Here is a 27322-nt window from a genome sequence, read left to right as displayed (position 1 = left end):
CCGGTCGAAGCCCCGCCCACCGCGGCCGGGCGCAGTTGACGCCTTGTGCAGCGGGCACTGTGGGCGCCAGCGGGTACCCCAGCGCCAGTCGGGGATGTTCCCCCAGGCCACCGAATGTGGGTCGGTCGAGGGGTCTAACCTTTCTTGTCAGACGGTTACTGCGGGCAAGGTTGGATCCGTGGCGCTTCCCTCACTTCAGCCCAGGTTCTTTATATTTATTTAAAAATTAATCTTTCTCCTCCATTCCTCTCCCTCCCCTACACTACTGTTGTTACGTAACACTAATTCATCCCCGGTTATCTCCCAGAAGTCAACCAGTCCTCCCTACTCTGCTCCCTTCCCTTCCCCTCCCCTCCTTTTCTTTTTTGGGGGGAACGGGGATAGACCCTGCTGGCATGCTATGCGCGGCCCCTCCCCCGACTCATTTGTTTGTATTTTGTCTCTAAAATAAAATCTCACTAACTTTGGCCAGCAGTCGAGAACTCCAGATCTCCTGGCTCTGCCTCTGGAGAGGCCGGGATTACTGTCTTATCCCATCAGGCCCGGCTGGCTTCAGGCTTTGAACCTTCTTGACTGTTTTTTTTTTTTTTCTTCAAATCTGTTCTCTCTTTTATTTTTTTTCCTGTTCACCTTTTTACTCTGTCCGTGTGGCTTTTTCAACTTAATTAGACAAATCTATCAAGTTATTTTCTTTTTCTTTTATTGTACTTCAATTTTAAGTGCTCCTTTTATTCTGTTTTTTTTTGTAGCCTCATACTTTTCTCTTGGATGTATCCTTTTATCTCCAAAGACATAAATTATAAGATTTTAAAATGCTTCCTACATTAATTGTGCGTTGACTTGGATTCTCTTGAGTCTTTTTTTTTGGCTGGTTGGTTGCTTCTATTTAGTCTTTGGCATTTAGGCCGGAGATCTTCCTCAGTTTGTCTGGTGATCCTGCCGTCAGTTCATATGTAAAAGTCATATTCTAAAACAGTGTTTTTGGGACTTAGGCAGGACTTGTCAACTACTAGACAAGGTGTAAGATGACAGGGAAAAGGTCTAGCACACGCTGTCTTTCTCTCTCTCTGACACTTTCATTCCTATTCTCTCTCACACACACTCTTTAATGGTACAGGGATTGAAGCCAGGGCTGCATGCTTGCTAGGCAGGTTCCCTAGGCCTCCATCCCTTTTGTTTTGTAATTTGCTTTTTGAAATAGTGTTTCACTAACTTTGCCTGGGCTGACCTTGAACTCATGATTCTCTGCCCTCTGCCACCTAGTAGCTGGGATTATAGATTTGTGCGTGGCCATGTCTGGCCAGATTTCTCTAACTAGATTAGAGCTCACCATATTCCAATACGATCTCATCTTATCTTGATCATATGTTGATCACATCTGCACAGACAAGATTTCCAAATGAGGGAAATTCCACATACCTTTGGAAGGATACAACTCAACACACTTCAGTTGGGATTTTTGTGGGCATTTTTCTGTTGCCTCTTCTCTTGTTCTCTTTGTTCTTTATGAGTAGGTATATGCTCCCTCCCTTTTTTTTTTTTAACATTTTTACTAGTATATGATAGTTACATAGGGGTTTTTATTGTGACATTTTCATATATACATATGTTATCCATCAGTTTGGCTCATCCCATCCACTAGTCTCCCTCATCTCCCATTCTCCTTCTTGAAATGGCTTTGACAGATTTCAGTGTTCCATATTGATGATACATGTATAGAAAGTACCTCAACCACATTCGCCACTCTTTACCCTATTCATTTACCTTTCCCCTGCTCCCTCCCTTCTTTTTAAAGTCATCTATAAATACTGTTTATTATTTTTGAAATTACGATAGATAAATTTTATTTTATTGAATCAATTTGGTGGCACTGAGGGTTGAACTCAGGGCCTTATGCTTAATAGGCAGGTGCTTTGCCACTTGAGCCACTCTGTCAGCTCTTTTGTGTTGGTTATTTTTGAGATAGGGTTGTGCTTTATGCCTGGGCCTACCTGGACCATTACCCTCCTATTTTTGCTTCACCTGGAGATGACAGATGCATGCCACTGCAGCCAGCCATTGGTTGAGATGGGGTCTTACTCACTTTATGTGGGCTGGCCTGGAATAGCCATCCTCCTGATCCCTGCCTCCTGGGTAGCTAGGATTACTGGCATGAGTCACCAGTGCCCAGCTAGCCTGGGACTTTTTTTTTTTTTTCCATTGTGTAGTTATTCTTGAGACCATATCTCAAAAATACCCAACACAAAGGGCTGATGGAGTGACTCAAGTCATAGAGTGCCTGGCTGGCAAGTGCAAGGCCCTGAGTTCAAACCCCAGTACCACCAAAAAAAAAAAGACAAGTTCCAGGCTAGCCTGGCCACATAGAGAGACTTCTCAAAAAACAAATCAAACAAACTAAAAAAACCCCAAAACTAAGGACCTCCATAGCCAGCGTAAAGCCCTGAGTTCAAACCCCAGTACTGCCAACAAACAAAGCAAAACAAAATAAACCATTCCTCCTTTAAGTTGTCCTAAAATTTTGTCACAGTGACAGAAAACTGAGGAACATATGGGGATGTGGCACTTTTTCCATAGAATTTAGCAACAGTGTATCATATTGGGATATGATAATAGTATTTCCTATGTAACCCTTTCTTTTTTTAATTGACAAATAAATATCTGTATACTTGTGCAGTCCAGTGGTTTGATACACAGTCATTCCTTTGTACTTGCCAGGAATTGGTTCTCATACATCCCTCCCATCCTCAGCTGCTCACGTCCCTTGTATAAAATGCTGTAGTATTTGCAAATCCTTCAGTATATTTTAAATTGTCTTTAGGTTACTTATAATTCTTAGTAAAATGTAAATGGGGTGTAAATAGTTACTTATTCTGTATCGTTTAGGGAATAATGATAAAAATAACCTATAGGTGTTCAGTGCAGATGCAATTTCTTTCTTTCTTTTTTTTTTTTGAGACTAGGGTTTGAAATCAGGACCTCACGCTTCCAAAACTGGTGCTCTACCACTTGAGCCATACCTCCAGTCCATTTTGCTCTGGTTATTTTGGAGATGGGGGGTCTCATGAACAATTTGCCTGGGCTGGCCTTGAACCGTGATCCTCCCAATCCCAGCCTCCCAAATAGCTAGAATTATAGCCGTGAGCCACAGACACTCTGTGGTTTGGTCAAGTCTGCAGATGTAGAGGCCTGTGAATATGGAGAACTGACTGTATGTCACTGCTAATGGAAGCAAGGACTAGGGCGTCACTTTTGGAGGGACCTCAACTTGCCCTCCAACGACAGGTCCTTGACTCAATCACAAGAAGAAAATTGGGATCAGTCAGATGGGAGGGGGTTATAAGCAGTTTATCAGCAAGCAAACACAAGACAGAACTCACTCAGGTAGAGTGTAAGTGTGAAAGATACGCTGTCCTGTCTGTTGGCAGAGCAGATGTGCATTTTGGGATTGTGTTCTTGAAATGTAATTTATACTGAATTTCTTTGTCGTGCCCCTCTGTCCCAGTTAACCCTCCACTTTGTCTGTTCTCATAGCACTGCTTCTGAAAGGTTTTGTTGTGGTTTCACACAGTAAGGGAGTTAAACCAAAGGTTTGTGATCATTGCTTAGCATCTGTAAGAAAAATGTTTGAAGTTGCTAAAGAGATTTTAACATGTTTTCCTTTCAAGGTCCAGTGCTTTCTTTAAGCTGTCTGCAGTTTTTGGAGGGATGTCTCTGTGTGGAGTTCGTGTGCTCTGTACAGGAATAAACATGGCATAACGCAGGAAGATTTATTTAGATATTTATAGCTGTTTAGTTATTTTCCTTTCCCCATCCTTTCTTTTTCCCTATACATTGTGGAATGATTACTCGAATCCTATTAATACATCCATCACCTCACATTTATTTTCATGCATTGAGAACATTTCAAGTCTACTCTTGTAGCAATTTTAAATGTGAAATACATTATTATTGACTGTGGTCACCATGCTGTACAATAGATCTTGAAAACTTACTCCTCCAGTTTAACTGAAACTTTGTACCTTTTCATCAGCATCTCTTTTTCCACAACCCCAAACTCTAGCCTCTAGTAATGCCCATCCTACCCCTGCTCCCTTCTCTGTCTCTGTCTCTCATTTTTTGGCAGTACTGGGGGTGTTGAACTCAGGAACCTCTCTACCAGTTGAGCCACACCTCTAGTCCTTTTTGCTTTTAAGTTATTTCTCAGATAGGGTCTCACATTTTTGCTAGGGATCACCCTCAGACCTTGATCTTTTATTACCTATCCTCCTACCTAGCTGGGATTATAGATATGAATTACAACACCCAGCTTGTTTATTGAGATAGGATCTCAGTAACTTTTTGCCTAGGCTGGCCTCAAACCAATCCTCTTGATCTCCAGCAAGTAGCTGGGATTGCAGGCATGAGAAGCCACTGTGCCTGGCCCTACCTATTCTACAATTTATTTGTAGTGTGATTTATTTGTAAGTCTGACATTTTTAAGGTTACACATGTGAGATACTGCAATATTTATTTCCCTATTATGCTTGGCTTATTTTACTTAGCATGATCTTTTCCATCAATGTTTTCACAAATGACAGACTTTTCCTTCTTTTTAAAGACTGAATAATATTCCATTGTATATGTGTATAATACTTTGTTCATCTGTTGATGGATACTTAGTTTGAGCCTATATCCTAGTTATGAATTATGCTGCAATGAGCATGGAAGTGCAGGTGTCTCTTTGGCATAGACTTCATTTCCTATGGCTATATACACAGAAGTGGGATTGCTGGATCATTGGTAGTTTTTTTTCTAAGTTTTTGAGGAACCGCCATACTGATGTCCATATTGGCTGTACTAACTACGTTCCTGCCACCCATGTATATGGCCCTTTTTCTCCATATCCTCGCCTAACTTGTCATCTTTTCTCCTTGATACTGAGTGTGAAGTGATAGCTAATTGTGGTTTGTGGTTTTAATTTTCTGATGATTAATGATATTGAACATTTTTCATAAACCACAATAGCACTATTCTTATGCAATGCAATATTATTAACTCATTTAATCCTCATAGCAATCTGATGCAGTAATTCCTATTTCTGTCCCATTTTTACACAGAAGGCATCTAAAACTGACAGAGGTTAAGAAAATTGTCCAAGCATTTTGAGGTAGGATTCAAGCTGAAGGTACAGAATACTCTCAATATGAGGTAATGCTGTCACTGTATCTATCAGTGGAGATTACAGAGTTATGCAGTTGCACTGGATAAGGCCTGAACTTTAGAACACCAGATGCATTTTTGTCCTATTTTAATTAAGTTAGGAAATTGATATTTGAAGGCTGCAACCTTTTGACTATAACCCTCCCTTTAATCAAGGAGTAGACAAAATTATGGGTCTCTCATTTTCAAAATGGTCAATAAAAGGAGGAAAGGAGGCCATTCAATAATTTGTTACTTTCTGCTGCCCTTTTAAGTTGATCTGGGACCTCATAGCCATTACTTTGGGAAATGACATACCTTCTTATCCACTAGGGTTAATTGTTGCTTTCCCCATGTCTATATGATTGCTGGAAGATTCTTAAATAAAATTCAGAGGAAATGGTTTTAAATTACAATTTTTTTACCCTCAAATACTTTGTTTTCCTCTAGTGAGACAAGGTAGGATGCTACTTAGGATTCCAGGTCCCAAAGTGTGGCCAGACTCTCACACTGAAGTGTATTCAGGGCAAGATGACCACACAGAGTGGCACATGCATAAGGAATTGCAATTCAATTCCTAAGGCTCTGAATGGTATAAATCATTCATCCTAGCCACCAGGACTGAGGCCATTGGCCTCCCTAGAGGGCATAAGCAGCATTGAGATAGTCCAGAACCCCAGTGCATTTAGATACCCAGCCTGTCCTATAAAATAGAACCCCTTTGGGGTTATTGATAGTGGAGACACAGGTGACCACAAGGTCCAGAGGAAATGGAGAGTTGGGAAGGGTACATTTTTGTCTAAATTACCAAATTATCAGAGGTATATCAAGGTCACCAAGAATAATTCAGATGTTGCCAGGGTCTTGTTTAAAAGTATTTTCAAGTCTGACAGAGAACTCTGACATTTAGAAATAAATAAGAATGTATGAATATTAAAAAGTAAATTACCATATTAAAACTCAACAGAAGCTTCATGCAGAGCTGATCCTAGGCATTACTACCCTGAAGGACTGCAAGTGAGCTGTATCACTAACATTTGACACTAACTCTGACCTTATCTGTGACCAATTGAGCCAGAAAATTTACTCAACTAAACAGTGACAGAACTGTTCTGTTCAAGTATGCAAAAGCCAGATCAATAGCCCTGGGACCATGTAACCTTTAGTTAGCACTAATTAGATAATCCAAACACATCTTTAAAAGGCTCCAAATGTTCCCAGGTCTTCATATTTACATTGGGTGAAAAGTACAAATAATTCACCGATTCATTGCTTTTTAACTACTATTTCTTGTAATCTAGCTACAATTATGAATTTGCACATAATGGGTGCTCAATAATTATTAATTGACTACTGATTTCCTTTGGTGAATAGCAGTCACCAACATTAGTTACTAACCCATTTATACATTTATTAATTTTTCACTTGTGACATACCAATTATACTTATTTATCAGAACTCAGAACTATCTTAGGCACTGAAAAGTCTACCATTGATACAGTTTTTGTGCTCCAGGAAATTACAGTGTAGAGAAGGAACCTATAAATGTAGCACAGTCAGTATTCCTGTTACTCACATAAAAACGATAGATAGGAATCATGTACCTTTATCACACTCCAATCTTGCAGATATAATGCTGCAGATCAGTCTTCGTAAAAGAAGTGCTATAATCACTTTACTCCTTTTTGTTTTTAAATGTTGCTAGAGATTGAACACAGGGCCTTGTATATGCTAAGTAAGTGCTCAACCACTTAAGCTATATTCCAGGCCTTAATTTTACTCTTCCAATACCGTAGAGCTGATTAGACCTAAAATTCTGGGGAAGTAGTATTATTAGCAGGAAATAAATAACACAAGAACAAAAGGCAGTGTTATGGGGAGCAAGCTCAGTGAATGCAAGGAGTTTACTAGTTGATGATACAGAAAACAGCCGCAGCCAAGATCAAGAAACTGGGAAAACAGCCAAGGAAACAGAAGATGGGAGCATGGGGAACAGTTGGTACCAGAAAGATCCAACTAGATGTTACTTTTCAGTAATAACTGTCTCATCAAGGTCATTCACTCAGCCTCCAAGGTTTTCAATTTTGTAATATAATGTTATACATTAATTTAAAAGTATTTGAAATAGTATGGAAAAATAAAAACAAGGAAATTAATTTCCATATCCTACAACCTATTAGCAGTCTTAGCTATTATTTGGTGTGTTCAGTATTTTTCTACACATTTCTAGCATATTTTTTACATAATTGAGATAATACTATATATAAAATTTTTTATTTGTATTTAATAAGCACTTTACAGCTAATAAACATTGATAAAATGCTTTACCAATACTTCAGTGAATACATAAATATAAATTAACAGATGTTTTGATAATATAATTAGCTGTTTTCTTAGTGATAAGTATTCACTATTTTCTCTAATTGTTCATTGCTGTAAATAACTATGTACTCAATATCTTTATACATAAAGCCTTAAAAATATTTTGAAATATTACTTTAGTTTGGATTCTCAGAAGAATTACTGGATCCAAAGACAAGAAAAAAACTTAAATGTCTTGATATATATTGCTAAATTGCTTTGTAAATAAGGCAGCTTGAAACTAGAACAAAATATGTTATAAGGAATATTAACAATTTAATGTATTACTTAAAATTAAGAATGCTGTGAATGTCTAACACCCATCAGCACATTTTCATCCATCTACTCCCAAGCCATCATTTAACAAATACTCATTGGGGGTCACTTATGTATGAGACACTGTAAGTAGGACACTGAGTTCCAAGTGGGCCCCAAGTCACTTACCCACTGTGTAACATCCTCCCTGAAATCAGTGGCAGACCATTCCAAGCAAACTTATCAGCAGCTGTTTCTCTAGGAAGGAGGTGAGAATCCAAAATTACTCAGTTCAGATCACTTTTGTGCAGATTGCATTAGGGCTAGACAGAGAATGCAATTGCATTTGAGGACAATGTATAGGAAAAGGGGTCCACAGGTAGCAATGAATCAGTACATTATCAAGGTAGTTCATGGAAGCTTTGTACTGAGAGGTGGGAAAACATCAATAAAATAGTAGTGTTGATTTTTTTCATGATTAATAAAATTATATGTATGTGAAGTTGAAAAAAAGAAAGCATCATTAGAAAATGAGTCAAGATTGAGAGATGTGTGGAAATTAGGCCAGAAGTAGGTCACTGCAGTTATGCTGCAGATATATACGTAGAGCCTCAAAGGCACCTCACTAAGCAAGATAACAAACCCTCTGTTCTGTAACAAGGAACAACCAGTTCAATACTTCAAGTTTAGAATAGCATATTTTCTTTTCTTGCTTTCTTGATTTTGAGCTGTATCTTGGATAAACTGAGACATGCCAGATAAATTATTTTTAGAAAATGTAAATTCTTTTTTTCATTTGACATTTTGGGAAATTAGAGTCAAAGAGAAAGTCAGTTTTCCTTTTTTTAGGCACATCTAGTTTCTCACTGCTAACATAGCTCCTAAATTCCAGGCCTTTCCCTCTGGTAAATGACTGCTATGAAATTGGCTTTAGATGCTTGTCTGCAAAATAAAGAGGCAAAAGCCATTCCTTCCATTCTTAGGCATCATTTTTCTTTTCTGAGGGATGTTTGTCTGTCATAGGACTGTTTGTTTCCAGGTAGCTTACACACAAATCTCATTGTCTTGGCCAGAGCTGCAGTAAAGCTGCTTTTTTGATATGCTTTTCTGCTTAGATCAGGGGAAATTTGCTGGATGAAATTAGCCACAGGAGGGCTCCATTGCAGTTTCTGGGGAAAAATAATAATTCTGCAGTTGTACTTTCCTGCACACAATTGTATCTCTGCAGTTTTCAATTAGTAAATGTATTTATAATGGTCAGATAAGAAGCCAAAACCTGAAGTAGCAAACAACAACAATGAAACAGAGTTCTGGGTGTAGTTCAGTGGCAGGACTTGCCCAGCATGCTTGAGGCCCTGGGTTTGATCCCTAACACTGAAAGAAAAAAAGTTGAGAGAATTTTTTGGAAATTTAGAGTGTCTTTCTGTGAGAAATAACATAAAAATGAGACTTGAAATGATAAGCTCTGACATACTCGTTTTATTTTTATCTCAAGCATTTAAAAATTCACAGCAACAGCTCATATTCAAGATTGCAATTTATAGGTGTCTAATACACTTGTAAATTATCCATATTTTTTTCTTGTCAACGAAAGACTTTTATTATAATGTAGTCTAATCAGTCAGATGTTACATGTCTTTATTTTCATCTGTTAACAGTGCTTTCCTATATATCTACAGGATGATAACAGCTATTACAAGAAGAAGGGTATGGAACTTCTAGGATGAAAAAAATTGAACACAAGTTTCAGTGCAGAACTTATCAACTTCAATGTGGATCTCCTAGAGTGGCATTTCATGCCTCCCCTATTCTTCTCTTCCTCTTGCTTTTTTTGGGGGGGGGACCAAACAGGGTTTTAAAAGTTGCTATATCAAGAAAGAAAATAAATAAAAAGCTTGAAAAGAGAATCTAAAATTTGAGACCATTCCTACTCTGAGAAATGGTGAAAAACCAAATGATAAATATTAATTATTCTCTGTCTGATGCTTTTGGAGTCTCCTCTTGTATCTCACACACAAGAAAAGTTACCATAACCCCTACAGAAATTCAAACAACAAAGCTCAACCCAGCAACAACTTGGACTCTCAAAGATTTGAAGTTGTTTTTTTTTCCTTCCAAGAACATTTACGTATCTTTTAAATTAGATTAGCTTTACAAGCAGCTTGAAAGCTCTTTCATAACAGAATTGCTTTTCAAATTACCTGACTTTGGAATCTATCTATAGTATGCAAATCCTGAAGTTCTTTGCTCTTGATAAAGTTCTGTGTTCCACAGATGATTAAAGTGTTGAATAAAAGCAGCATTATAAACTTTTATCTTTTACCAGGATTAATACATAGAGGCCACAAATAGTTTGAAGTCTCGTTTTAAATATGGTGACAATTTAACAGTCCCACTAATGTGAAATCAATAGATTTTAAAGGGATAATAAGGAAATGACTATACTGACTTTGATTTTTTCAACACGATCTCCAAGAAAGCACATAAAGTTCTCCAAAAAATATCAAATGGGAGAAGTATTGGCTGGACATGCTCTTCCATGAATGGTTCTTAAAGGCTACTTAGATTTGGTGATAATTAAGTCCCTACTGCCTCATCTAACGCTTTATGAGATTATTCCTTTCAGTCAAAATGGAATTCTGTATTAGCCCATGCTTTGATTCCCCCTCCCCCCCATTTCATCCCTTTGTTCCCTGGTTTATGTTATTTTCCACTTCTACCTCCCATTATGGAAAATTCTCCCCACAGGAGAACTGGACTACATAATGTTGGTTTGAGTCCCTGCTGCTTCACTTCCCACCCAGGAACTTGGCCAAGTTACTTAACATTGCTAGGTTTTAGTTTTCTCATTTATAACTGTAGGTAGTAATAAGGTAGTTGTATGTATTAAGTAGTAATGTTCATTTAAAGTACCAATAGTAATGATAGTATTATTATAACAGTAATAATATTATTAGTTTTATTATCACAGAGCCTTTAAGTTTCAAATTCAAACCCCATCCCTCCTGGAGTCATTTCCAATGATCCCTGTTGGAAAGAATCCTTGTTTGCTGATTTCTTGTAGTACTTACTTTTCTCATGACCAATAGGGCCCTTAGTATGTACATGGTCTCATGGTCTGCTCTCATCTGAACTAGGGGAAAATTTTTCAGAGCACGTCTTGTAATATCTAGCACAGTGCTTTGTATACAGTAGATATCCCATAAGTAATTATCAACTCAAAAAGTCAAGTGGATATTTTAATGAATTGGTTGAGTGAATCCATGATATAGATGGGCAAAAACTAGTTTTTCATTTTTTTTTTTGTGTGTGTGTGTGGTGTGAGGGATCAAACCCAAGGTCTTGTGCATGCTAGACAAGTCTTCCGCCCATGAGCTAATGCCTCAGTTTTTCTTCTCTTAGTCCATTACCTCATGGAAAGCTGTAAGTGTCTGGCATTGAAGATTAGAAGTGAAGAGGAGCTCCTGGAGAGCCAGAGGCACCTGAGTGAGTGGGTGTCAGCGTGGAAGTGAGAGGCCAGAAAGGAGTGTGGATCTCTAAACCCCCACCTTCCCATGGCTGGCTTTAGCTGAGAGTGAAGGCTCTATTGTTGATGGCAAAACGATGTTTTCAGAAGACCTTGGTTCTTACATTCCAGCATGGAAGAGTCCAAGCAGAATGCATGGGTATAAATGGGGTTTATTAAAAGTTAGGGAAAGGGAAAGACAAAGGGAGCATGGTAGGGCACAGGTGGAGTTTGCTGGCCGAAAGAGTGTGCTTTTCTTTTTTAGGTACTTTTAAAATCTACACACTAACCAATGGGGCATGGGCGGTTCCCAGCCAGGTGCTGGTGGTCTGGGCCATCACACATGAGCCCCAAACTTTTCCTACTTCTACCCTGCCTCACTGTCTTTTAATAGACATTGAATTTTTAAGGAATGGAAGTGCTGAGGATTGAACCAAGAACCTTAGGCAAACTAAGTATACACTACCACTGAGCCATGCCCCTGAACCCTGAAAGATTGAAATTTTAATTGTTTCACCAGACTAGACTTATTCATCATTGAACCGAGACTAATTTTTAATGACTTGACATTGCTAGAAGACTTGTTCTTATTTGAGTGGTAAGCAATGGTTTTATAAAGTAGACTGACTTAGCATTGATCCTGATCTGTTGGATAGCAGGGAGAGGAATAAACCCATCAGAGGGAAGCAGAGTTCATGAAAGGCTAACCTGCTCCTCACAGAAAGTGACTCATGGCCAGCAGCTCACTCAACTGTCTGGATTGCCACATGCATGTGAATGGTTTCCCCATGATCTTTAACACCTCCCCCAACCAGGTGAGAGACCCCTCCTGTTTTCCAATTGCAAAACTGCCAACCTGAATCAATGCCCAGCTTTTACTTCTTGAGCCCTACAGCACAAGCCAAGAGTGATACCTCTATTTACCAGGCTTTCGGAGAGTTCTGATTCTTTCAATTCTTCATCAGATTTCTTTTTTCAGTGTTTCTATTGGGATGCACTTGTCAGTTGCCATGGTGTTCTGCAAACAGGAGCCCTTTTATTTCATGGTATGCTTGCAGAGAAATTATCACACAATATCGGTCACAGGATAAATTGCTCTGATAACCAGTTTGTTCACAGGTTACACCTCTACCTGGCAAGCACTTGAGATTTTAGCATTTATATTAGCTGCAGCTAAGATCCACTTGAGACTGGTGCTTACAAACCATTACATGTGAAATTATAAACTCTCACTTAAGCATTTATCAGGGTTGTCTTGGGGAGAGAAAGATGTGTTTTGAAGGCTGGCAAAGATAGGCAGACTTGCTCGCTGTTAATAGGTAAGGATTTAAGGGTAATATAGAAATCAGATTTTGCTGTAGCATCGTAACAACAACTGGTCCCATGGCCAATCATAGAAAATAAGTTTGGGATGTTTTTTTTGTGATCTCTCTACTTGTCTTTTACCCTGTGCCTTATTGCCTCTCTGCTCCCCACTGCCTCCATTCCATCCCTGTTTTAGAGTCCTGATAGAGTTTGTACATTCTGTGTAGTAGCACCTATTATAAATTTTTCTGTCCTTCCATTATAACTCCCCAGTGATAAGAGCGCATCTAGAAAATAGGACCTACAAATCAATTTGTTAGTTAGTATTTGTGACCAAATGCATGCCTTTTGGGGCTTGAGAGAACAGTTTTTAAATTGTGGAATATGCTTGTGTACCCCCAAAATTTATTTATTATTTAGCTAGAAGAGAGTGGTTACTGTGTGGGTGCCTGGAGGAAAGATGGAATGCCAAGGAATAGATCAATGCTGTCAAGCAGCTTTCAGTGTGCAGATTCAACAGCCAGAGGGCCTGGGGTCAGGCCCCAGTTCTGTGCTTAGTAGTTGGTTGCAACCTTGGACAAGTTGCTTAATCTCCTGCCTCCAGGTTTCATTTGTAAAATAAGGATATTTGTAGTTGCAAGCTTCTCAGGAGTGTTTTGAGTTGGTGTAATCTACTTAGTAGTGCATGGCACATATGGCTAGGTTAGCATGAACTTTAGTATTGTATATTTCTCAGTCCTTTTGATGGACTCCTTTCTGAGCTAAATGAGCAGAAGGCCTGAAGGAAGGACTCTGTGTGAGACCCCATGAACATGGGGACCACTGTATTCATTCCTAATTGAAAAAGTGTGACCCGGAGAAGGGAGAGGATTGGTCTTCCTGTTACTTTGAGGTATGTGACATAAGGTCAGTACAGTAAAGAGCCCAGACTTGAGGATCTCAGGGTTTTCCTCTTGGGGAACATGAGGAAGCAGTTCAGATTTCATGGAGAGAGAGAGGGCCTATCACCAATGCTACTGGTAAGGCAACCAGTGCCGAGAGTGGAGGTGGGGAGAAGTTGTTGGCGCAACCAAATGGAACAATATGTGAGGCCTGTTTGGGCACACATAAGCCATCCCCTAGAACTCTCAGAAATACAGGGACTCTTCAGGGAACAAGATTCTGTATGTTAAAGGCAGGAAGAGGAATCAGTTTAACCTGAATTACAATCTGATAGGACCTATTGGTATGCTACAACTGACAAAGCCAAAGGAAATTCCAGTTATAGTGTAGCAGGGAGGAGGACCAGAAGAGAAACAGACAGGCCTGTGTTCTGATAAAGTAGCAGGGGGGAAGGGATGGCATAGCAGAGAGAGAAAACCTAAAGAATTCAAAGGTGAAGAAGGTCACATAGCACTAGGGGTAGAAGGGCACTAGCACTAGGGTGAAGTAGCCTATAGAATTGCATATAATCAGATATGGGTTAAACCTTGGGGTTTTTTTATTTTGTTCCCTCTGCAACCTGCTTACAAGAGTATATACAGTGAGTCCCCTTTGTTTTCAGGGCTCAGTCTTTGGACACAAGTCCACTGAGGCTGTGCTGGCACACTAAAGCATCGCTTTCTTGCCTCAGAGTCCTGAGTCTCTGTTTGAGTTTCCCATAACAGTAGTAATAAAAGAGGTTTGGTGAAATCTATTACTTCAGCCGTCAGGGCTCTCACTTCTACTTCTTTTCTTGCTGGCTGTTCTTTACCTTCTTCCTTGAGCATATGTTCCCTGAATGTCTGGGTTTTAAATATATTATTGCTCTCATCCAGGAAGATCAAAATCCAGGCTGGAAAGCTATTTACTTATTGCCTCTAATTAGGGCTTGGTGTTCTTTCTTGTGGATGCTACTTCAAATCTACCTCTCTTGTCCTCCATATTCAGTATTACTCACTAACAAGATATAGTCATTGCAAATTCTGACATAGATATCATTACAAAAGCTGAGATAATGCTGGAGCAATGATTGCACCTCTGTGCTTGTTGATGATGTAATTTACTTTAATAGGTGTCATCTCAATGCTAGGTAAGCATGAAGAGACATAGACACACTGCCCTCATGTGTTGCTTGTTGAATAAATGAGCTGGCTCTTGGTGCTTGAAGATTGATCTCAGTCAGGGTAGACCTGTGATCAGCATCTTAGAGTTCAATGCTTAATTGCTCTCTAAACAACTACTTCATATGTGCTGGTGTTGTCTTTCCAGATACATGATCATTTTTTGGGGTGAGGGCCATCTTGCATTTCTTTGCTATTTTCTGCAATGTTTAGCAGAATCCAGAACATAATAAAAGCTTAATAAATATTTAAGTGCTCCTATAAAAAATAGAGCAGTAAAACAATCATTTTCTCCTTTCAGCTCACATAAAATTCATATCCCTTTTGCTCCTGTGCTATTTCAAAGGTAAAAGGGGATTAGTCCATCTACTCCCTAACTCTTCCGTACCTCCCATAGGAATGTAACTGGTATGGATTTTCTATATACTAGGCTAGACATAGCTGCCATGTCAATACTACTGAATAAGGCATGAAGAGTTATAGATTGCTGATTGAAAGAAAGCAAGCACCTCATTTTCAAACTCAGCTATATTGTGAATCAGCAGTGATGGAGAAACTATGCAGAATGCGGTGATAATCTAGTGGGTCAGAGAAATATCAGACTAATGAGTCAAAAGGAGAGAGCAGAATACAGACATTAAAAATACATCCTTATAGATAGATTCTTATTAATTTATGCAATAGATGTATCTTATTTTGCCCCATTTTATTGGAAATAAACCTTTGCTAATCAAGCAAATATCAGACATTTACTTGCAAAATTTCCTTTGAGCAGTTTTCCATATACTACATTTTGAGAATACAATTGAGAGTCAGATTTTCACTCACAATTGGTCCATTTTACTGCCCCAACACAGAAATTATTGTGAACAGTGACTTTTCTATGAGGATTGTGCCTTTCTTTTTTTCTAAATGCTAAATATAATGAATAAGCAATGTGACTCCTTGAACACAAAAGCTGTTCAGCTTCCCTAGCCCTCTCCTTCCACTCAAGTGCTCCTTCTTAGTCCTTTTCTTTCTCATTTTTGGCAGTCCTGAACAGCAGCTCTGGGGCTCTTGGAAACTCCTACCTCCTACCTCCAACCCACGGGTCTGTATTAGTCTGCTGGGGCTATTATAGAAAGTGCTACAGACTCGGGGCTTAAACAACAGAAATGTACTTTCTCACAGTTCTGGGGTCAGAAGTCCAAGTTCAAGCTGTCAGCAGTTTGTTTTCTTCTGAGCCCTCTTTCTTGACTTGCGGATGGCTACTCTCTTACTGGTTCTCATATGGTCATCCTTCTGTGTTTTCTGTGACCTAATCTCCTCTTCTTGTAAGAGTGTAAGTGATATTACTAGGATTATGACTCACCTTAATGAACCCATTTTAACCTAATCAGCTCTTTAAAGCCTTTGTCTCCATACAGTCATACTTTGGGGTTCAAAGGGTTTCTGCATGTGAATTTTGTGGAGACACAATTCGGCATGTAACAGGATGATATTTGGAGATGTTTTTCTTGTCTAGACTTATTCCATTTAGAACAGACACATAAACTCCAACATCAATCTTGAATTATTAGAAGTAGATGCCACTTTCAAGCTCATAGCAAATAATTTCCTTTGATTCACCAAAATGATTGAACTAGTGGTTTTCAAATAAGGCAGGAGAACAACTTGTTAACATTTTAGAAATCGGATAGTTTTTGGTTGTCACAATTATTGGAGGGGACTACTACTATGTAAGACATAAGCCTGTCATTGTTTCTGCAGCATCACTATGTTGAACTATATTTTTTAAAAATTACAACTGACTAGGTGGAGTGGCTCACATCTATAATTCCATCTGTTTGGGAGGCAGAGATCGGGAGGATTTTGGTTTGAGGTTATATCTACCAATAAGCTAAGCATGGTGGTATGTGCCCTTGATCCCAGCTATGCAGAGGCTATAGGTAGGAGGACTGTGATCTGAGGCCCACCCTAGGCAAAAACTCAAGACCTTACCTGAAAATTAATTTAATTCAAAAAGGGCTGGAGGCTTTGCTTAAGTGGTAGGTAATCTGCCTAGTGAGTACAAGGTCCTGAATTCAAATCCAGTACCACAAAAATTTGCAACTTTGTGATAGTGTGATATTTTTGGTCTTTATCCCCAGTTCATAGCATGGAGCTCCTTAAAACTCTTGTAATGTCTTGAACATCGGAGTGATAACAGAGCATCTTTCCTTAAAATATGTGATTTTAGATCTGACACAAAACTTCCAAGACCCTTGGAATCTCAGGAGTGATAAGAGTATCTTTTATATGCTAATGACATGACTGGTGACTGAGGCCCTGAGGTAACTGTCAAGATCAGGATGTGCCTTGCTTTAAGTTACTCCATATTGTATGGAACAATAGCTTTCAGTCTCTACCTTGCCCCAAGTGATTCCATTTTATAAAACAGAAGTTTGCTGAATTTTGAGTGCAAATTCTAAGACAGAATGACTCTATATCTTGTTTATGCTCCATCTGTCCAGCACAAACCATGAGGCACAGACTGATAAATAACTTATTTATGCAAATAAAATATTACCCCTATGAACTTATTCAGTTAAATCAGGTGCACATAAGATTATCAAAACCATATTTAAAAACTGGGATCTAGATGTTGGTGGCTCACGCCTGTAATTCTAGCTACTTGAGAGGCTGAGATTGGGAGGATGGCTGTTTGAGGTCAGCCCTGGCAAACAGTTTGTGAGACACCATCTCCCAAATAACCAGAGAAAAATGGACTAGAAGTGTGGCTCAAGTGATAGAGTGTCTGCTTTGCAAGCATGAAACCTTGAGTTCAAACCCCAGTCCAACTAATAAACAACAAAAATAGGTCCTAAGATTATTGAACAGATTGATGAATGATGCAGCCCCTTCCCTTGAATCGTATAAAAGGAGGGACATCTAACACTGGGGAACAGCAGCACCCACTGACTCATTACCAAGACCAAGTGTATGCATCATGGAATCATCAGATGACAAACTAATGATTCTGCTGCTTGACATGACCTACTTGAATTGTCATTTGCCCAGAAACCAGCTCTGATCCTCAAACCAGCCCTGATCCAGAACAGCTGTGTGACTAGGTTCCTACTATCTTATCCAACCACCTGCATTGACTCTTTGCCTCTATATCAGCACTCAGCTCACTGCTCTTTACTCAGTAAGGCCCTTTGAACCTAACATCTGCTTTAACTCATTCTTAGCCATTCTGTAATATGCACACACACAGATACACATACACACATACACACACACAATTGTGTGAAGTGTAATGTGTGATCTGAACATTAATACTAGTATTTAAGATTGGAATAAAAGAACCTGTGATTACAGGGTTGGAGACATGACTCAAGTGGTACACCTGCCTTGCAAATGTGAAGTCTTGAGTTCAAATTCCAGTACTGCCAAAAACAAAGAATGGGTGATTGTCAACAGTCCTGGCTACAAAGTGAAATCAGTAGTACTTGGTGAATTAAAGCGAATAATGAAGTTGATATAGCCACAGCATTATTAGAGGATTGACCAGAAGAAGAGAGAATTTTAGGAAGGAGGACAGCATCATATGCTTCAATTCCTCTGGTTTTTTTGTTTTTTGGTTTTTTTGGTAGTACTAAACTTTGAACTCAGGTCCTTGTACATGCTTAGCAGACACTTTACCACTTGAGCCATGCTTCCAGCCTATTTTTGCTTCAGTTATTTTTTTTCAGTTAAGGTCTTGGGGTTTTTTTCCCTGGGCTGGCTTGGATTGCAGTCCTCCTACTAAAATTACCCTGGTAGTTGGGATGATAGTTGTGCACCACCATGTCCAGTTTTTCCATTGAAATGGAGTCTTATTTATTTATTTTCTATTACATTTAGTCACATGTATATTCAATGGTTTTGGCCAGCCCCCACCCCTTTCTGGGCAGAACCTGTTCCACCCTCTTGTTCTCCAATTTTGTTGAAGAGAAGAGAAAACATAACAGATAATAAGAAAGGCATAGTGTTTTTGCTAGTTTGAGATAAAGATAGCTGTACAGAGAGACTCCTAGCATTGCTTCCATGCACATATGTATTACAACCCACATTGGCTCATCTCTACCAAACCTCTTCACTGTTTCCTAGTCCCCTTCCCATAGTGGCCTCTGTCAGTTTAAGATTACTATATTTGCTCCTCTACAGTGTGCACATCAACCACATTCAAGTTTTAGGTTTCCTTCCCTTTCCCTATTCCTCCCATGCACATTCTCCCCTTAGTGTGTGACCCATGTCTCATATTACTGCATTTGTTTAGGTCTATAATCCACATATGAGAGAGAACATATGATATTTGGCCTTCTGAGCCTGACTAACTTTGTTTAAAATGATGTTCTCCAGTCCCATCTATTTACTTGTGAATGACAATATTTCATTCTTCTTTGTGGCTGAATAAAATTCCATTGTGTATAAATACCACATTTTTTTAATCCATTCATTGGTAGTAGGGCATCTTGTTTGTTTCCATAACTTGGCTATTGTGAATAGTGCTGCAATAAACATGGGTGTGCAGGTGCCTTTGTAATAATCTGAGCCACATTCCTCCAGGTATATTCCTAGGAGTGGTATGGCTGGATCATATGGCAGATCTATGTTAAGTTTTTTTTAAGAAGCCTCCATATTGTTTTCCAAACTGGTTGTACTAGCTTACCTTCCCACCAGCAGTGTATGAGGGTTCCTTTTTCCCCACATCCTCATCAATATTTGTTGGTGGTGTTCTTGATGCTAGCTATTCATACAGAAGTGATGGTTTTGATTTGCATTTCCTTTATGGCCAGGGATGGCAAACATTTTTTCATGTGTTTTTTGGCCATTTGGACTTCTTCCTTTGAAAAAGTTCTGTTTAGTTCAGTTGCCCATTTCTTTATTGGTTCATTGATTTTGGGGGACTTTAGTTTTTTGAGCTCCCTGTATATTCTGGTTATCAGTCTCTTGTCTGATGTATAGCTGGCAAAGACGTTCTTCCACTCTGTGAGTGGTGTCTTCAATTTACAGACCATTTCTTTTGTTGTGCAGAAGCTTTTTAATTTCATATAGTCCCATTTTTCCATCCTTTCTCTTAGCTGCTGTGCTGCTGGATTCTACTGAGGAAATCCTTGCCTATACCTATTGCTTCCAGAGTATTCTCTGCTCTTTCATGTACTAACTTCAGAGTTCCAGGTCTGATATTAAGGTCCTTAATCCTCTTTGAATTGATACGAGTACAGGGTGACAGACAGGGATATGAATCTAGTTTCAGTTTTCTGCAGGCATACAATCACTTTTCCCAGAAACGTGTGGAAGAGGCTGTCTTTTCTCCATCGTATGTTTTTGGCACTTTGTCGAAACTAAGGTGGGCATAATTGTATGGATTCATATGTGGGTCCTCTATTCTGTTCTGCTGGTCTTCATATCTGTTTTTGTGTCAGTACAATACTGTTTTTATTGCTATGACTCTGTTGTATAGTTTTAAGTTGGGTATTGTGATACCCCCAGCATTGCTCTTTTTGCTCAGCATTGCCTTGGCTATTCATGGTCTTTTGTGTTTCCAAATGAACTTTAGGGTAGATTTTTCAATCTCTGGGATGAATGTCAATGGGATCTTGATGGGAATGGCGTTGAACATGTATATTGCTTTTGGTAGTATTGCTATTTTTACTATGTTGATTATGCCAATCCATGAGTATGGGAGATCTTTCCTCCTTCTGTAGTCTTCTCCATCTCTTTCTTCAGTGTTTTGTAGTTCTCCTTATAGAGGTCATTTACATCCTTTGTTAAGCTATTCCTAGGTATTTAGAATTCTGGTAGAATTCTACCAGACCTTTAAAGAAGAACTAATAGCAACACTCATTAAACTTTTCCATGAAATAGAAGGGAAAGAACACTGCCTAACTTATTCTATGAAGCCAGTATTACACTCATCCCAAGACCAGACAAGGGCACATCCAAAAAGGAGAGATACAGGTCAATCTCCTTAATGAACATTGAAGCAAAAATCCTCAATAAAATAATGGCAAACCAAATCCAACAACATACTAGAAAGATCATTCACCATAACCAAGTCAGCTTCATCCCAGGGATGCAGGGATGGTTCAACATATGCAAATCAATAAATGTAATACAGCACATTAATAGAAGCAAAGACAAAAATCACTTGATCATTTCCTAGATGCAGAAGTCTTTGAATGGATTCAACACTATTTCATGATAAAAGCTCTAAGAAAACTAGGAATAGAAGGAATGTACCTCAACATTGTAAAGGCTATATATAACAAACCTATAGCCAACATCATACTTAATGGGGAAAAACTAAATCATTTCCCCTAAAGTCAGGAATGGGACAATGATGCCCACACTCCCACTCCTATTCAACATAGTCCTGAAATTTCTAGCCAGAGCAATAAGGCAACAAGAACAAATAAAAGGAATACAAATATGTAAGGACATAGTCAAAGTATCCCTATTTGCAGATAACATGATCCTTTACCTCAACGACCTGAAAAACTGCACCCAAAAACTCTTAGACACCATAAACAGCTTCCGCAATAGCAGGATACAAAATCAACTTACAAAAATCAGTAGCCTTTCTATACACCCACAATGAACAAATTGAGAAGGAATATAGGCAAACACTTCCATTTACAATAGCCTCAAAGAAAAAATGAGATGGAGTCTTGTTAACTCTTTACTTAGGCTGGCCTTGATTCACAATCCTCCTGATACCTGCTTCTCAATTAGCTGGAATTATAGACATGAGCTACAGTGTCCAGCTCTCAATTCCTTATTTTTATAGAGATTAATTTACACGCTGAGGATTGTCTTGGTTTGTAACCACATGAAATTGGTTCTGAATACTTTACTAAGTTGAACCTCTTGTAATCCTACATTCCCAAGAAAAGAAAGATGATTAGGTTTCAGAGGTAAGACTCTCTCATCCATCATCCTTTTATCTAAGAAAATAAACAAAGCATATACATCATTCTAATGTGTTCTCTGAGAAGCCACTCTGAGATGGAGGTCACAGGCATAAAATTTATCAGAGAACACTCTCAGGATTTATACTTGCAGACCAGAAAGAGTGGAAACAGGATTATACAAAGGAAAAACCTGGAATGTAATGAAGTCTTGACAAAGGCCTCAGATGATTCCATGGGAGCTGCTGAAACTGAAGCCCTTTGAAATTATCCCATATTGCAGGGGTGGGACTGCACTTTTACACTACACATCAACCAGTCATTTTAATACACGCTGTGCCCCCTCCCCAAGAGGTAGTAAACTTGAATGAGGAGGCTCTTTTTAGCTGAGAATGATTGCCAGAGAGGGAAGTGATTGCCTAGCTGCTGGGAGAGTGAGCAGGATTTGGGTAGCTCACCAGTGTCCATACCCTCTCAAATCAGCTCTTGTGGGATTCTGCTTTAAAATCAGCAACTGCACAACAGGTTACAGCTTGGGGTGTTATAAGTAAAATGGGGTCATTTTGTTAGTCTCTTTTTGACTTTGGGATCATCCTAACTTTGAGGATTTATATTTTTGCTTTTCTTCCTGGAGACCAATATAAACAATGAGACAAGTGGACCAAATTCTGTACACAATCAACTCAATTCCACATCTAAAGCAGATACAAGAACATTTATTTCCCGCCCCAATGAAGAGAATTTTTCCTCTTCATGCGCTTGAAGAGATGAAGATTTCTATTTCAGTGTAGAACTGTCAGAGCAAATAAAATAATTATGCTTAAACACTGTCCTCTCATCTGCCTTTGAAATGAATTATAAAATTAAGCCACCAAAAACCCACTACCAACTCCTTGTTTTCTTCCTCATATTTATTTCCAGCTTAAATGGAAATTAGGTTTTCTCCTCCTTCCTGTCAGATAATTCTTGGGAAGTTCTCCAACAATGTCCTCAGATGCTCTTCCACATTCAAATGTTGTCCTCAGCTGAAAGACTTAGGCTCCTCATTCAAACTAATTTTTACTCTCAGATAATTTATAAGACTTCTGCTTACTCTACTGACCAGAAGATGCTTTCTGCTCTGGGGCCAGAAAAATCTATTCTGATGTCCTACATTTGTGATACATATGGCATAAAATAAACAGGAAATTCAAAGTAACATTTCTCATGGTTTTGGGTGTCACCAATCTTGCGATGTATATTCACATTAAATATTTCTGTCTTTATAGAAAAAGATATGAAATTCTGTTTTTTAACTTCCCTCAATCAGTTGACTAGAATGCTCATATTATTTTACATTGACTATAATGTTAAAAATATATATTCCATTTGTATTCTGCTCAGATCCTAAGCAGTTTCTTGAATATTCAAGATGCTGAACATAAATTTCTTCGTTGGTTGCTTGTCTCTTATTACTTAGACTTTAGGCTTTGGTTTTTCAAGATGGTTCTGCTTATCGTGTCTTTAGAAGGCAGACTAGTACAAACAGGCCCCCAGCTGGTCTCCAGCAGCTTGAAAGAGGGGAGGCCAGAGTAGCTATTGGAATGCATTCTTCTGGGGTTGACTTTTTTTGGTCTGGCTTTTAAATTCAACATTATTTACAAGATGCATATAGTTGAATATTCATTTTTTTTGTTGTGTTGGGAGTCATCTTTAAACCCCCCTTCCATCACCCTTTTTAAGTTTCATCATCAAATCTATCAGTGCCATCTTCAAATACATCTAAAGTCTTGCTCCTTCATGCCATCTCCTTAGACACCACCCAGTCTCTAGCCCATAGTACTTCTTGCTTGAAGGCTGCTATTGTCTTTTGATGAGTAGCCTCACTTCCAAGCCTGTTTCTCTCTAATCTTGTCTGCACATGAATTTGACCTTTAAAAAAAAGTAGGCTGTATCATGTTAGTCATGTACATGACATATTTCATTTAGGATAATGCCTGAAGTCCTCATGGGTCTACAAGGGCCTGCATGACCTAACTTGTCCCTAACAGAATCTACCATCCTCTTGCCACATTCTCCAGCTGTGTTCTTTCAGCTCCTTAGAAAAGTTCTTCCTTATTCTCAACTTTGGTACGTTTATTTTTCCTACTTTGAATTTTTGCAAATTCCTTCTCTGAGAGGCCACCTCCATGATAGAGTCATCTACACTGAATATCTCTGTCATTTTCATTTTCAGTGATTGCCATATCTGTCACCCACATTACCAACCCCATAGTTACTGTGTGTTTAATGTTGTTTTCCCACTGTGGATGCTAAGATGCCATGTCTGTTTTATTTACTGTTGTATCTGCAGGGTCTAGTACAGGACCTGGTACATAATGACTGCTAAAAAATGTTTCTGTAATGAAAAAAATGAAAGTAGAGTTTCAGGAACTATGCCAAAGTTTACCAGGAAATATAAGTGAAAGGGAAATTTTCATTTACACTTTTGGATCTGAAGATTTTCAGCTGAAAATAGGTGGTTTGGGTATCAAGATTTCTAAGCATCTTGAAGATTAACCAGTTAATTGTACTCAACCATTTACTTAATGAGCAACTCTAGTCAAAGCTCAGTCTTTCATTGTAGAGAAATAGTCTCTGAATTAGAAGGAGTACAAGCTCCATACCACAGTTATACTTTGAAACTTTAAAGCTGGCTACAATGCATATGGAACCCACAGGTAATAATATTCATCCCAGATCCAGTTACGGTTCTCTTTCTCCACTACCCTAGCCAATACACACCATATAATGTAAAAAAATAAATGTGCAGTTTATAAAAATGACATTAAGTTGACCGAACTCTGGATTGCCAATGACCTTTTAGGCCACAAGAGGGAGCTGTTTAAACTCTTGTTAAACATAGGAAACAAGCGAAAGGGAAGAAATTTGGCAATCATAAGGTTGGCCAGATGGACACCTATTTATATGATATTGACTCTTGAATTCCACTTATTTTTAAGCTATCAAATTTTAATTCTTCTTATCTGCAATATAATTTGCATTTTAAATACCATTATTAAAGGCAGAGAATTGTTTTTGCCTTAAAAATCTAATTTTAAGTCATTTAACTAGTGTGGAAAATATGAGTATTCTGTTAGATGACAATTCCCTTCAAACTAAATCTATTCCCTAAATGCTTATTAATCAACAGCCTCACGAAGAAATAGTTTTTCTTTAAAAATACTATTTCTTCCAATAATTAATTTATAAGATTTATTTCAATCATCAGATTTTAAAAAGAAATGCATGATTATGCCCTGAGAAGTCATTTCTTAAGAACACTGAAGTGTAATTATAGACATATTTACACACCATGAATCCAATTACACAGTAGCTGCCCATCTCAGTCACCTGGAGATGGCGTTAAAATGTATAAAGGGGCATGACCTAAGGGCGGAGGCATGTTTCTATACAGAGGGGCTACTGAGAGGGCAAAGGACCAATAGTACTATCAGCAGTAACTTTCATTATTAGTTTATACAGGCCAGGTACTATGCTTAAAGCACTTCACATGGATTAGCTCATTATTTACTTACAACCTTGTGAGATAGCTACTATTATTGTTTTTATTTTAGAGCTGAGAAAACAGAAAGATTAAGTGACTTGCACAAGATTACAAGCTATTAAGTGAGGGAATGAGGATTTGAAACACCCTCATCCCCAAGGTAAGGCTCCTAAATGCAATTCTTCTCAACTGGTGAATCTGACTGTGAGTCAAATCAGTGGACGTCTGGGTAAAAATGCTCTCTCCCTGTAATGTAATTCTCAACACCAGGATTCTGCCAGGATTCTCTTCTTCCCATAAAATGTTTGTCCTGAGATGTGAGAGGAACACTTTCGCAGTTGTGTAACGGGCAGCTACATCTAGGATGACTGTCAGTGAATAGGAAATATGGGAAAGGTGATGGTTTTCTGCTGACTCACTCCTGTGATCTCAAGCCTTTTGGGAATACAGACAGACTAATCTGAATCATAAAGAACATGCATCATTTAATGTCCAAAGAGAAGCTACCAAAATGTTCTGCGACAAATGACTTATTAAAAAAATGCCTACATTTTACTATAGTGGTTCTGGAACCTGAGTGTTTTTGAGTAAGTATTCAAATATAGTCTATGAGTAGAATCCTAAGCATCATCTTCCTGGTTCTGGGCAGGGCTGTGGGAGTTAGAGGCTTCAGAATCTTCCTGCTGTGGGCTTCCTGCATTTTCTTCTTACCCTTACCCTCAACCCTACTCCTAACTAGTCTTAAAATACTTGGAAAACATTGATGATTTTTCTTATTAGAGAATTTATAAGAAAATATCAATGTTGAATATAAAAATAAATAACTCAGTTTTTACCCTTTAACCTTTAGTAATGTCTTCTCAGGCCTCCACTCAAGTTCTCCTTATGAATCAGGCACAGAACTTGAAAGAATTTTTGAGAAAGACTGAAAATCATATTGCATTAGGATTGGGCATTTTCTGTTTTATTTGCTATGATTTGAATATGATTTAAAAAGATTCGTGTGTTGGGAACTCATTTCTCAGGGTGGCAGTATTAGGAGGTTGTGTAGACCTTATGAGATGGGTCCTTAGGTAGGTTGGAGACATGCCCTTGGATGGCCACAGTTGCTTTTTCTGCTTCCTGACTTGTCTTATGACCCTTCCTCTGTCCACACTCCACTATTGGCCAGCTGCTATAGGCCCCTCCCCAGAGCCAGAGCCAGTTTAACTATAAGCCTTTCAATCAAATTTGAATTTCAAATAAACAACAAATAATTTCTTCAGTATAATTATTTTCCAAATACTACATGGGAGATACTGACATTAAATATTGTTCACTATCTGAAATTCAAATGTAACAGGGTAGCTTGTATTCACTCTATCTGATTCCCCTACTTCTCCACCCCCCTTCACTGATCAATTGCAGCTCAGTGGTTAAGCTTCTAGGCCCTGGAATCAGACCATTGGGAAGACTTGCTATATGTGAATTTCAGCAAATTACTTAATTTATCTGTGCTTAGTTTCTCACCTGTAAATGGGGATAATAATAGAACCTACTGCCTCATAGGTTCATGACAGGATTAAGTGAATTAATGCATTAAAGTACTTGGCAAATGGTACAATCAGGCTGCTTTGGAAATACGTCAGAGTCGGTAGTTTATAAACAATAGAAATTGATTTCTCACAATTTTGGAAGTTGAGAAGTCCAAATTCCCAGCCCCAGTAGATGTGGTGTTTGGTGAAGGTGTGTCCCATCAGTGGGGTCTACTGGCAGCATCCTCGCTTGGTGGAAAAGGCAGAAGGCCAAAAGGGCCTAGAGCATACTCCCTTCTACCTCTTTTATAAGAGTACTAACCCCATTCACAAGGACAGTGAGCTCATGACTTAATCACTTTCTAAAAGGCCTGTTAATACAAGTTAAGAATCCCATACCAGAAATGCTTAGGGCCAGACAGGCTTGACATTTTGGATCTTTTTGTGTGTGTGTGTGTAATATTTACATTTATATCATGAAATATCTGGAAGGGGTTTCTAAGTCTAAACATGAAATTCTTTTATATTTCTTATACACATAGCCTGAAGGTAATTTTATACAATATTTTTAGAGCACCTGCATTTGGACTGTACTTCGCCAATTGAGGACCGATATGGAATTTTCCACCTGTGGCATAATGTTGGCATTCAAAAAGTTTCAGAATTTGGAGCGTTTTGGA

The 27322-nt window shown here is 38.6% G+C and overlaps 2 long non-coding RNA genes across 2 annotated transcripts in view; both read left to right on the top strand.

Moving 5' to 3' along the window:
• Nucleotides 1-27322, top strand: part of LOC141416915 (uncharacterized) — a 191039-nt gene that overhangs the window by 888 nt on the left and 162829 nt on the right. The window lies entirely within an intron of this gene.
• On the top strand, nucleotides 37-10558 carry LOC141416916 (uncharacterized). The gene is made up of 3 exons (XR_012441542.1): nucleotides 37-204; nucleotides 5097-5187; nucleotides 9474-10558. It is a non-coding gene; the product is annotated as an uncharacterized lncRNA (long non-coding RNA).

The sequence above is a fragment of the Castor canadensis genome, chromosome 14 (assembly GCF_047511655.1).
Source record: "Castor canadensis chromosome 14, mCasCan1.hap1v2, whole genome shotgun sequence".
Lineage (NCBI taxonomy): Eukaryota > Metazoa > Chordata > Mammalia > Rodentia > Castoridae > Castor > Castor canadensis.
The sequence above is the reverse complement of the archived record's forward strand: the minus strand, read 5'-3'. Positions and strand labels throughout refer to the sequence as shown.